At 39.7% G+C, this 11,083-nt stretch overlaps 1 protein-coding gene across 4 annotated transcripts in view; it reads right to left on the reverse strand.

The window, feature by feature from the left end:
* The window catches only part of RBPJ (recombination signal binding protein for immunoglobulin kappa J region), a 223,215-nt gene that overhangs the window by 102,364 nt on the left and 109,768 nt on the right, over nucleotides 1–11,083 (reverse strand). The window lies entirely within an intron of this gene.

The following is an 11,083-nucleotide window of genomic DNA, read 5'->3' on the forward strand; positions in this document are numbered from 1 at the left end:
AACAGAGAAGAATATAATCCTCTTTTCCTTAAAGCCTTGCATTAGACTTATTTATATCTGGGACTGTCTTACCACCTAGCAGTGAGCGTGGAAGCTTTCAGGTGATTGCCATTTAGGTGGAGCGATAAACAAAAGCTGTCAGTACAGGGTAGTGCAATGGCAAAGGCAGAAGCAAAGCTGTGTGAACTTCAGTTATATTACCAAACCCCTGTAGTTGAGGACTCAGTAGATATTTAACAAAATGTCAGTTTCCTAATCCCCTTAATGTTTGCTAAACTACTAACATTTTTAATATAAAACAGAATGTTAGCATTTGTATTAAAAAAAAAAAAACCCTGGGGGTCGGCCACGAGGGGTTAAGTTTGCTCCGGCATGCCAGGGTTTCCCAGTTAGGATCCTGGGCACAGACATGGCACCGCCCATCAAGCCATGCTGAGGCAGCGTCCCACACGCAACAACTAGAAAGACCCACAACAAAAAACATAGAACTATGTACCAGGGGGCTTTGGGGAGAAAAAGGAAAAATAAAATCTTTAAAAAAAAACCTTAAAAAATATACTCCCGATTGTTAACAGTAGTTACTTTCCTGGTGGAAGACTACAGGGGCTCACTTTACATGATATATTTAAATAACTTTTGAATGTCTTATAACACATTTTTCTAATAAGAAAAATAATCAAGATGTGTATAGAGATGACACTAATTAACTCTTAAGAAAAACTTCCACATCAAGAGAGCCACTTCCCTGAAATTATAGAAACAAGCTAAAAATGAAATGAAAAAATAAATCAACTGCACACCTAAGCTAGCACGTGAACTTAAATTCTAATATAATTTAAAAGTTATTTAATATACCAGCTGAAGACTTTCAAGAGTTACAGCTAAGAAACTACGTTTAAATGAATGACATACAACTAAATTTTGTATGTAAAATGTACATATTACACTGTATATTGTGGGAGAAGGCCAGGATGAAGAATGGCTTGTTTACTAGTAATTATGAAATAAGCTTCAAAAGCTATAAGCTATCCAGGTTTGTTTTTTAAACATTACAATAGCGAAGTGGCGACCCCTACTAATTCAATACTATCCATTTAATCAAATTATGACACTCATTATTATATAAGCTCTAAGTAAATTACCAAAACTCTCACTACTATCTCTGGAATGTTGAAATAGATTTACTTCACTTCGTAGACATTTGGATAAGCACAGATGACAGAACACATTTAATCAATTCCATAGTCAAGAGAGTATTACTGTCGTAACATATAAAATAGAAAAATCACTGTACGAAAATCATCAGGTTCATAAACCAGCCCATCTTCCAGTATAAAATTTCAAGTTGTGGCCTCCTTCCTTATATGACAGTCTTATTTTTTCTCAGTCTCCCCTTCCATTTTCTCCTCCAGGCGCTTTAGAAACAGCCAGCTGCAATTTAGTGCAGGTGGCAGAACTAAGAAGCCAGGGAGGCAATAGGCAGAGACTAGAGTGAGCTTGAGCAACTGAAGCCAAGCAGTTCTTTTTCTTTTTTTTTTTTGAGGAAGATTAGCCCTGAGCTAACATCTGCTGCCAATCATCCTCTTTTTGCTAAGGAAGACTGGCCCTGAGCGAACATCCATGCCCATCTTCCTCTACTTTATATGTGGGATGCCTGCCACAGCATGGCTTGCCAAGTGGTGCCATGTCCACACCAGGGATCCGAACCGGGGAACCCCAGGCCCCCAAAGCGGAACATGCGCACTTAACCCTGCGCCACCGGGCAAGGCCCCAGGCAGTTCTTGATTATGGGCAACTAAAGCAGAGTGGGTGAGAAGATGCAAGGTGAGAATAAATGTGTCCTCAAAGGGGCCACTCTAGTCAGTCAGAAATACAAGATAGAGAACACAAACAGCATAAAGAACCTGAAAACAGCAAAGGAGGAAAGAACAGGCAGGCTTCGAGCTGACCGTTTATTAAGCAACACTGGCACAGCAGCCCTCCACCAACCAGGCTCGGGGCTGAGAGATTTGTATTCTTGGTATAAGCCCACAAAAATAGGAAAAAAAAAAGACTATTTAAAAAAAAAAAAGCAAATGGCATGGAACATTAAAAGGCTGAGTGGTATAAACAGAAAAAAGACCAGAATAAGTCTCCCCTAAAACCACCAACCAGGAACTAGTCCCAGCTCAATCACTGAATGTGTCTCCACCAGCCATTAGCTAACTGTATACTATTTAATCTGTCTGTGTCCACCTTTAAATGAGTGGTTACTTTAGAACACATGACTAGGAAGGTCTTCTCCAGCTCTGAAGTTTCCTGTATCTAACGGATTTAATAAGCTGTAACATTTGTGACACAGGATGGAGCAACATTCTATGGTATGTTACTCCACAACAGGGAGAGTACAATATACCAGAATATAAATAAGAGAACATAAAATCATAACCCAGTATCCCTACAGCCCTCACTTCATCATCCTTCACTAAATCCAGGAAGAAACAAATTCCCACAGTCTCCTCCTGTAAAGCAATCCATAGTCTTAACAAGAAAAACTAAAGCAAGGCACTAGGATCGCTCCTGGTCCAAAAATCTAACCACTAGATTTCACTTTAAATACATTCAGAAGATGGGGAATTTGGTCACTTGTGAATTTCTCTGAGGTTCCCTTCAGCTTCTTTCTAGGGGACATATTCTAATGCCATTACGCTTTTCTATTTTAACACTCTGAGTTTTCTTCTTGCTATATGTTTAATATTCCACTTCAGAAAGTATAGTCCAGAAATGGCAGAAAGCTGATTCAGACGTCATAATTCAGGGGTCAGTCTCTCCGTGGGTTCTATGTAGAAAAAACAATCTATGCTGAATATCAGCCTTAACACTTAGACGAAGTGCCACCTAGCGGCAACTGTTACATATTAAATTCATTCAAGTCATATTCATTCACCCAGCAACTGACATTGACCAATAGCAGTTGCTCCATAATTATGCAAGATAAGTAAATACCGGTCTTATCCTTACGGAGCTTGTTGACAATCAATATAGATATATTTATATAATTGCAGAACAATGTTAAATATTACATAAGTATGCAAAAATAAGTATTCAGTATTTATTTAAAAGCTAAAAGAAACAAAACACTTTGTTAGGTAGGTTCTCTTACACCTGTTCACCTCACTCAGACATAATTTCTAATTACTTCATCACCCAGGTTTCAATCGTTTATTTTCCCATCTTCCCTTCCACGCCCCCCGATCTTATCTTTAAATTCTACTCCAGGAAGCGGGGGAGCTATTTATTGAGCACCTACCACTCCCAGAACTGAGCTACACCTTTTATATCTCTTATCTCATTTAATCCTCACATCAATACCAGGAATATTATTTTCTCCCATTTTTTAGACAAAGGAGAGACTTAGATTAAGCGACACGCTCATAACCACAGATCTATTTTAGAGACTGCACACTAATTCCAAAGCTCTCTTTACCACCCTGACTCGAAAGAGCTGCTGTCTTTCCATTCCTAGGTCTACCAGTCAGATCAGACCTCAATTACACATTTCTTGTGGTCTCCATCAGTTTCAGTGTATTTTACACTGTTTACATCCAGCCTCTTTGAAAATGTTCAATGTTACCCCCCAATATCCCTGATTGTTATTCAAATCCTTGGCTTGGCACTCAAGGTCCTCCAAGAGGCCCCCAACCACTTTCCAGTTTTATTTTCTACCACTCCCTATCAACTATCACCTTTTCTATAAACTCTCCTCCGATTAAGAGATTCACACCTCTGTTCTCATCACTATTATACATCTGTTACAGCACTTATAATCTCCTTTATTACAATTATCTGTGTACTTTCCATTAAATCATGAGCTTTACCAGACCATTTCTTAGTCATCTTTATAAGACCAGTACACAGCAGTCTTCTATTTACTTAGTACTCAACAAATGTTTCTTTAATAAATATACTGTTATTAAAGCAATTATAAAGGAGAACCACTAAAGCATGGTCACACTCTTCATTTCCCTTAACCCTTCATGTCTGGGAATTCAATGTTTCTACCTCCTCCAGCTGGTGTATGGATCAGGAGCTTTGCACAGAACTAGATAATTTTACACAAAATATTTTCTCACACTCGTACCACAAGTTAAGTAATTTGAAAAAGGATGCTGGAAACTATAGAGACAACAAAAAGTTCAGTGGTTGCTCGGGGTTAGGGAGGAGGTTGGGATGAACAGGAAGCCCACAGAGGAGTTTCAGAGCAATGAAATTAATCTGTCTGACACTACAATGATAGATATATTTGTAGATACATTATACATTTGTCCAAATCCATAGACTGGGGCGCCAGCTCCATGGCCAAGTGGTTAAGTTCGCATGCTCTGCTTCAGTAGCCAGGGTTCACCAGCTCGGATCCTGGGCGCGGACCTACACACGGCTCACCAAGCTGTGCTGTATATCCTATATACTAGGATATACAACTATGTACTGGGGCTTTGGGAAGGGGGAAAAAAAGAAAGAAAGAGAAATCCACAGAATGTACAAGACCAGGAGAAAGAAACCCTAATGTAAACTATGAACTTGGGGAGACAATAAAGTACCAATGTAAGTTCACCAGTTTTAACAAATGCACCACTCTGCCGGGTGATGCTAATAATGGAGAAGGCTACAGTATTCATCTGTGGAGTCAGGGAGTATATGGGAAATCTCTTGTACCATGCCCTCAATTTTGCTGTGAAGCTAAACTGCTCTAAAACAATATAGCCCATTTAAAAAAAAAAGTATGCTGGCAAAATAAAGCAAGATCTTAGTGGGTCTGCAGTTTTCCAAAAAGGGAACAAAGACCCTTTTCCAATTACGCAAACTAGCCTAAAGCTAGTATGTTCTGGAGCGAATTAGATCAGTTCCACAATAAGTTGTTTATAATAAAGAAAAAAGCCATAACATTGGTTCTACACTTTATAAGGCAACTAATATCGCAGTTACATAACACAATCTTTACCATACTAATAAAAAAGTTTCATAAAGTCAAACATTTTTCATTATATAAATTTTTCATGAGCAACTATTCTTATTCATTTACAATTCTATCTACCATCTAATTAACAATGCACAAAAGTTAGTTCTAAGACCAAATCAAAACTATTGAATATAGAAAAGGAAGTGCAAGAGGGGAATTAAAAAGGGTTAACTTGATTTTCTAGTGCAGTCCATCTCACATCCAACAGGTGCAGCACTTTTATCACAAGGCTTTCGCAACTTAGGATGCCTAAAGAGTAGTAGTTTCTATCTTTTCGTTTTTGTAAACTTAAAATAGTGTAGGTATTTGCAAGACTGCCCTGAACATGAGGAATCTGACTGAAAAACAGTCATGCTAATCACTATGCATTGTCTCGACACACAAACCTACCCAAATATCTATACAGACAGGTAATTACCACCACTTACAGAAACCATCGAGACTGCCTCCGATGCTTGCTTTTCCCTGGTAGTTTCCCCAGTAGTAAGTTATGTTCAGGAAATACATTACCCTTTTCACACTATTAGGCTATCATTTCATTCCCTGAAGCAGAAGCAGGCCTAATGAGGCATAAGCAACACCATGATGTTGTGCCAGGCCTACGGGGCATTCAGAACTGAGAGATGTCTGAGAGATGGTAGCAGTTGGGCATTCAACATTCCTACATTATTACGGTTGTCCTAGCAGAGAAAAGAGCAATAAGAAGTAGAACCCAAAAAGTTGGGGGTGGCTCAATGACAACATTCATGGTCAAGCAGTAATTTACCAAGTATGTCTGCTCAAAACGCAAAGGCACATATTTCAAGGGCTGTGGTCCTCTGCACATATTACTACACTGCTGCCTTCCTACGACATGATCAACAAACCACAGGTTGCAGTATAAAAAAATCTTGCACCCTGCCTGTGAAGGCTACCAGCAGAAACCGATTGTTATAATTAAAATATTTGTATAGATTGCTTTACTATTTACAAACCACTTACACATACATTGTTTTGTTGGGTCTTTATAATTTCACATATTTTACCTTACTTGATAGTCACAATGTGCCTGGCAGACAAATACAACAAAGTGACTGCTCCTTATCTTAAAGAGGTAGAACCTGAAACTCGGAGAAATTATCTACAAGTATCTGTCCACAAGACCTCAGCCTCCCTGAAGATTATCAACTTATTGTTAGGTTCAATGTTGTGGATCCCAAAAAAAAGCAGTTTATAGTGTCTCAAGGTTTAATATACATGCCTACACATCTAAGAAGTACTTAAAACACTTAAAAATAATGGAACCTTTGGAGAAACAGTTCACAGTCAACCATACAAAAACCAAAATGTGAAATTTAAGTTTGGCAGTTTTCTACAAACAATATAGTATTGTTTAGCATCCAATAGTATCCAAAAGGAACTATTGCCTAAGAGTCGGCCCATAATGTTTTCAGGGGCTATAATGCCTGTAGCTGAAAACAGCAACTCCTTTGGGTACTTCAACAATTAAATTCCCTACAGAATCCAAGTCATACATATAAAGAAATAAATTCTACCTACATGAACCATGTTGTATCAAGGTCTCAAAGTACTCTAAGTTCTTTGTCAAAAAACCCGGCCCTGTGGCTGAGTGGTTAAGTTCGTGCGCTCCACTTTGGCGGCCCAGGGTTTCACTGGTTCGGATCCTAGGTGTGGACATGGCACCGCTCATCAGGCCATGTTGAAGCGACGTCCCACATGCCACAACTAGAAGGACCCACAACTAAAATATACAACTATGTATCGGGGGGGCTCTGAGGAGAAAAAGGAAAAATAAAATCTTTAAAAAAAACCCAAAACCTTTTGAGGTAAGAATATATAAATGATTAAGAAGAAAATGATATCTGCCACTAAGTAACTAACAGCCTTTGGGTGTGACAGACAATTACAACTCAATATGACAATTCCAAGAAAACTATACTGGGTCCTTCAGGAACACACAGAAGGCACACTGAACTCAGCCTGGTGGACCCGGTTAGAATATCCTCAGACCTAAATCTGGAATTATAACCCACTAAAACCAGCACTTTTCATGCACAGGGAGGCATTAAGCTGCTGAGCCCACACAGGGAATTCCAAGTTCTTAAATATGGATGGAGCATTGAAAATGAAGGAAAGGTAAACAGTTCAAATGGAGAAAAGGTAAATCAAGTCGTTATGGAGCTATATGCAATGCTAGCTAACATTTTTTGAGCACTTGCTGTGTGCCAGACATCCTACTAAATGTTTTCTTGCATTTAATCCTCACAGCAACCCACTGAGCTAAGAATAATTTCGCAACTGATGGAAGAGGGAAGGAGAGGTTAGATCACTCGTCAACGTTACAGAGGTTTTAAGCGGCAGAAACAGAATTGGAATCCAGTTCAGATTAAATCCTAAATGTGAGATCATACACTCTCCACTCAGCTGCCTCTCTTAATGAAGGCTGCTAGGGGGAGCCATTGAAAGGTTTTTAAACTAAGGAGTGAAATGATCAGATTTGCTCTTTAGAAAGATTGTGTGGAAGCTGGAATAAAGGGGGTGAGCCTAGAATCAGAAAGAGGAAGTTGAAGTTGCCAATGCCTGTAGTAATCCGGGTGAGAAATGATGAGAGCAGGAACTGTGGCAGTGAGGATGAAATAGATTGAAGAGATGCTTCAGGAGGGAAAATCATCAGTTCTTAGTGATTAAAGGTAAAAGGTTAGCGTGAGAGGAATCCAGAAACCTGGGGTGGAAAGCTAGCTGGGACGTAATATCATCTACCAGGAATACAGAAGCAACAGGTTTTGTTTGTTCAATAAATATCTATAGTGTCCCCCAAATGCAAAAGACTTTCCTAGGCCAAAGGTCAAGTCTGAAATTACCGTTCTGGTTGTTAGAAAATATTCCTGAGAGCAAATGACAAAGCATTAAAAAATATAAGGCATGTTTAAAATTAGTCATTATTAACAGACTTGGCCTAGAATCTAGTTAAACCATTTTTTAAAATTATTACTACATGTAGAAACAAATCAATAAAGGAAAAGCATCCCCAAATTTTACAATGTGTTATTACATTTGAGTTTCACATATCTTCAATCTCTTACACAACACACACACGCACAAGCGCACATCACACAAATACCACCCTGTAATTTGTTTTAGTTATCCCTCTCCCTAGAAGCTTACGGGGGGAAAATGTATCTGTTTTATTACTCAAACTATAATACATATTTTGGTTTTTTTCATCCCACTATCACCACTGTGACTTGCCAAGAACTTAGTTCATAACCTCCTGCTTGACTTCCTATAAAATATGACCTACTTCACATCAGCTTATTTCAGTAACAATTCCTAGACTTTAACCACACCTTTCATCCAAGGATGCTCTCTGCAAATCTGAAGGCACAGCAATCCTGTGCAGATGTGGCAAGTTATTAACAATTCCCATTTTACTACATAGTTAGGAAACTGGCCCATGGGAAGTAGAGTAACTGGGAAATAATCACAAAGCCAGATGCCAAAAATAACAACTTTTAGTCAATCCATGAGAAAACACTGCCCCTAGTTGAAATAACATGAAATTTAGTATTAGAAGGAAGCAAAATCCAAAATAATGCTTTAAAGCCAAGTCTCAGGTTTTTAAAATTTATTTTTTAAAGTGATTGAATACTAGAATTAAGATTTGTAAGAACTTTCAAACATACTATTTTTTTCCCCTAATATCTTATTCATTCAGAGTGCCAAAGATTATTTAATGAATTACAGCTGGCAAGAGTGGCCCCCCCCCAAACTATTTTTTAACTTAGCCCCCTAAAAAACACTGACAGAAATCTGGGGCTATAGGATAATATATAACTTTTTAACAAACCTAACTGCTTAAAATCTAACACCTAGAAGTGTATATTAGAATAGATCTGAAAATACTGAGTCTTCTATTTTTTCCTGAAAATATACTCCCCATAGATACATGTGCAATATGCACAGGCAATAAATTCAAAGATTTAATAGTCAATAACCAGAATAAAAGTTTCCCAACCACAACTCCTCCGGTATGTGTCTAAATACACTGCTGTTTGATATAATTTAGTAAAGGCATTGTTTTATTTGGTCGTGAAATAAAAGTCTTACACAATTTAGAAAATAATGAAACTCGAATTGTAAAAGTTGCTTTTACGATGTTCGTGTGATCATTCTTATACACACAAGCCAGAGCAGAACACCTTCCATTATTACACTGTATTTACACTTTGCTTACAGTCAGAATCAACATGATTTTACCTTCAAAAGAACGATTACGCACTAAGAACAAGGGAGACAAATGATTATTGGTAAAATTCACTCATGAAACCCAAACTGTAAATTTTCACAAAAACCTCATGTATCAATCATGAAACATGATTTTCCATTAATTAAAATTCAAACTACTAATTCGATTCAGCTTTTTAAAAAACAAGGCTTTCCACCAACATTCCTCACACTAAACCTTGTATATCCTCTAGTAGCAGCGCTCTATGTGGAACTTTATGAAATGATTTTATAGGTAACATATCTTCCAAAAAGTAGCCATCAACTCGTAAGCAGGGGAAAAACTCATGAACAATGTATTCAGTCTAGTAATCCTGGTAGATCAAATACCCCTTATTCCCTGCACTAGACTAAATTATTCTAGTCATTTAAATACACCACACCACTCTCCCCCCACCCCCACACACAACCCCAAATTTTTATATTACCATAACAATAAGAACTCTGAACAATTTAAAGTTCCTTTAACATTATAAGTGCCTTTACCTTACTTAAGGCTATTACTTAAATATCTTTCCATTGTATTTGATTAAGGTTTTCCACAAAGATCTTAGAAGCAGTACTCATCAACCAGAAACTGCACTCTTAAGTGTTTTCCTCATTTCAACTCCAAAGATGAGGCAGAAGGGTTATCATAAATCTACAGAGCACAGGCATATAACTGTAAAGCAATGATTAAGAAAAAGTAAAACATTTATATGAAATTGCCAAGCAGGATGCCTCCCTTTTTCCTTGCGAAGCAGGAGTTACTGGTAAAAATACAGTAAAAACTCTAGACCTACAGTCTAGAAAATGCTGAAATTCTCCACCCCAACATTCACAAGTTTGTAACACCAAAATTCTCTCAACTGCTACCCACATACCAAATGAAAATCCAATGTGGATATCGGAAACTATTCTCACACACCAACAGAAAAAAATACCTTGCTCCTCTTCTACTAATCTTACAATACCCGCAGGTAACCCAGATGCAAAGCTACGACAGCTGCCCTTGGCCTAGGCCGTCAGAATCCAAGGGGGAGGGGGGGAGCAGGGGGACACGACAATAACCAAGAGACCAGATCTTTTTCCAGGGCTACTGTTTCCAAGCAAAACAACCACGGGCCCGAAGAGACCGCGAAGAAAACTGGAGACATTGTAATCCCGAGAGAAAAGGGTGCGGAGAGGAGGAACGCCGAAGAGGAAACTAAGTATCCCCATGCATCTTTCAGACCCACAAAAACAACAACAAACCGGAGCGCCTGTCTGCACGTAGAAGAACCAGATGGAGTCCCCGGGGCTGAGACAGTTCGGGCGACAGACACCGTGGGTAGTGGATAAATCAAGCGACCATGGGAGGGGAAGGGGGGTGCCAAGCGAAGAAGCCACTGGATGGGGGAGACAAAGCCTCTGGGGGTGATCATGGACCAAACAGAAAGGTGAGAGGGAAACACGTGAGAAAAATCATAAAAGACAAATTAAGACAGAAATCTGGCGCCTGGGTTGTGGCAGGTCACTGAGCTACCGAGGAGAGCGGGGCACAACAAAGGGGCACGGGAGGGAGGACAGCTGAGGGGAGGAGATAGAGAAGGGATGCGGGGCGCGACGGGTCGGACAAAGCGCCCAAGGCGGCGAGACAAAGGGCCAGGGGTAGAGAGTCGCGGGGGGCAGCAGGGAAAAACAAAGCGCCCGGGGCCGGGGGCACCGGCCCGCCGAGGAGGCGACGACGGTCGCCGAGAACAAAGCTGCGCGGGGCCGGGAGGCAGGGCCCGCGGGCGGAGCGCGGGAGGCGCGCGGCGGGCACGGCGCCCGCGGGCCCCG

This window comes from Equus quagga, chromosome 3, assembly GCF_021613505.1.
Source record: "Equus quagga isolate Etosha38 chromosome 3, UCLA_HA_Equagga_1.0, whole genome shotgun sequence".
Lineage (NCBI taxonomy): Eukaryota > Metazoa > Chordata > Mammalia > Perissodactyla > Equidae > Equus > Equus quagga.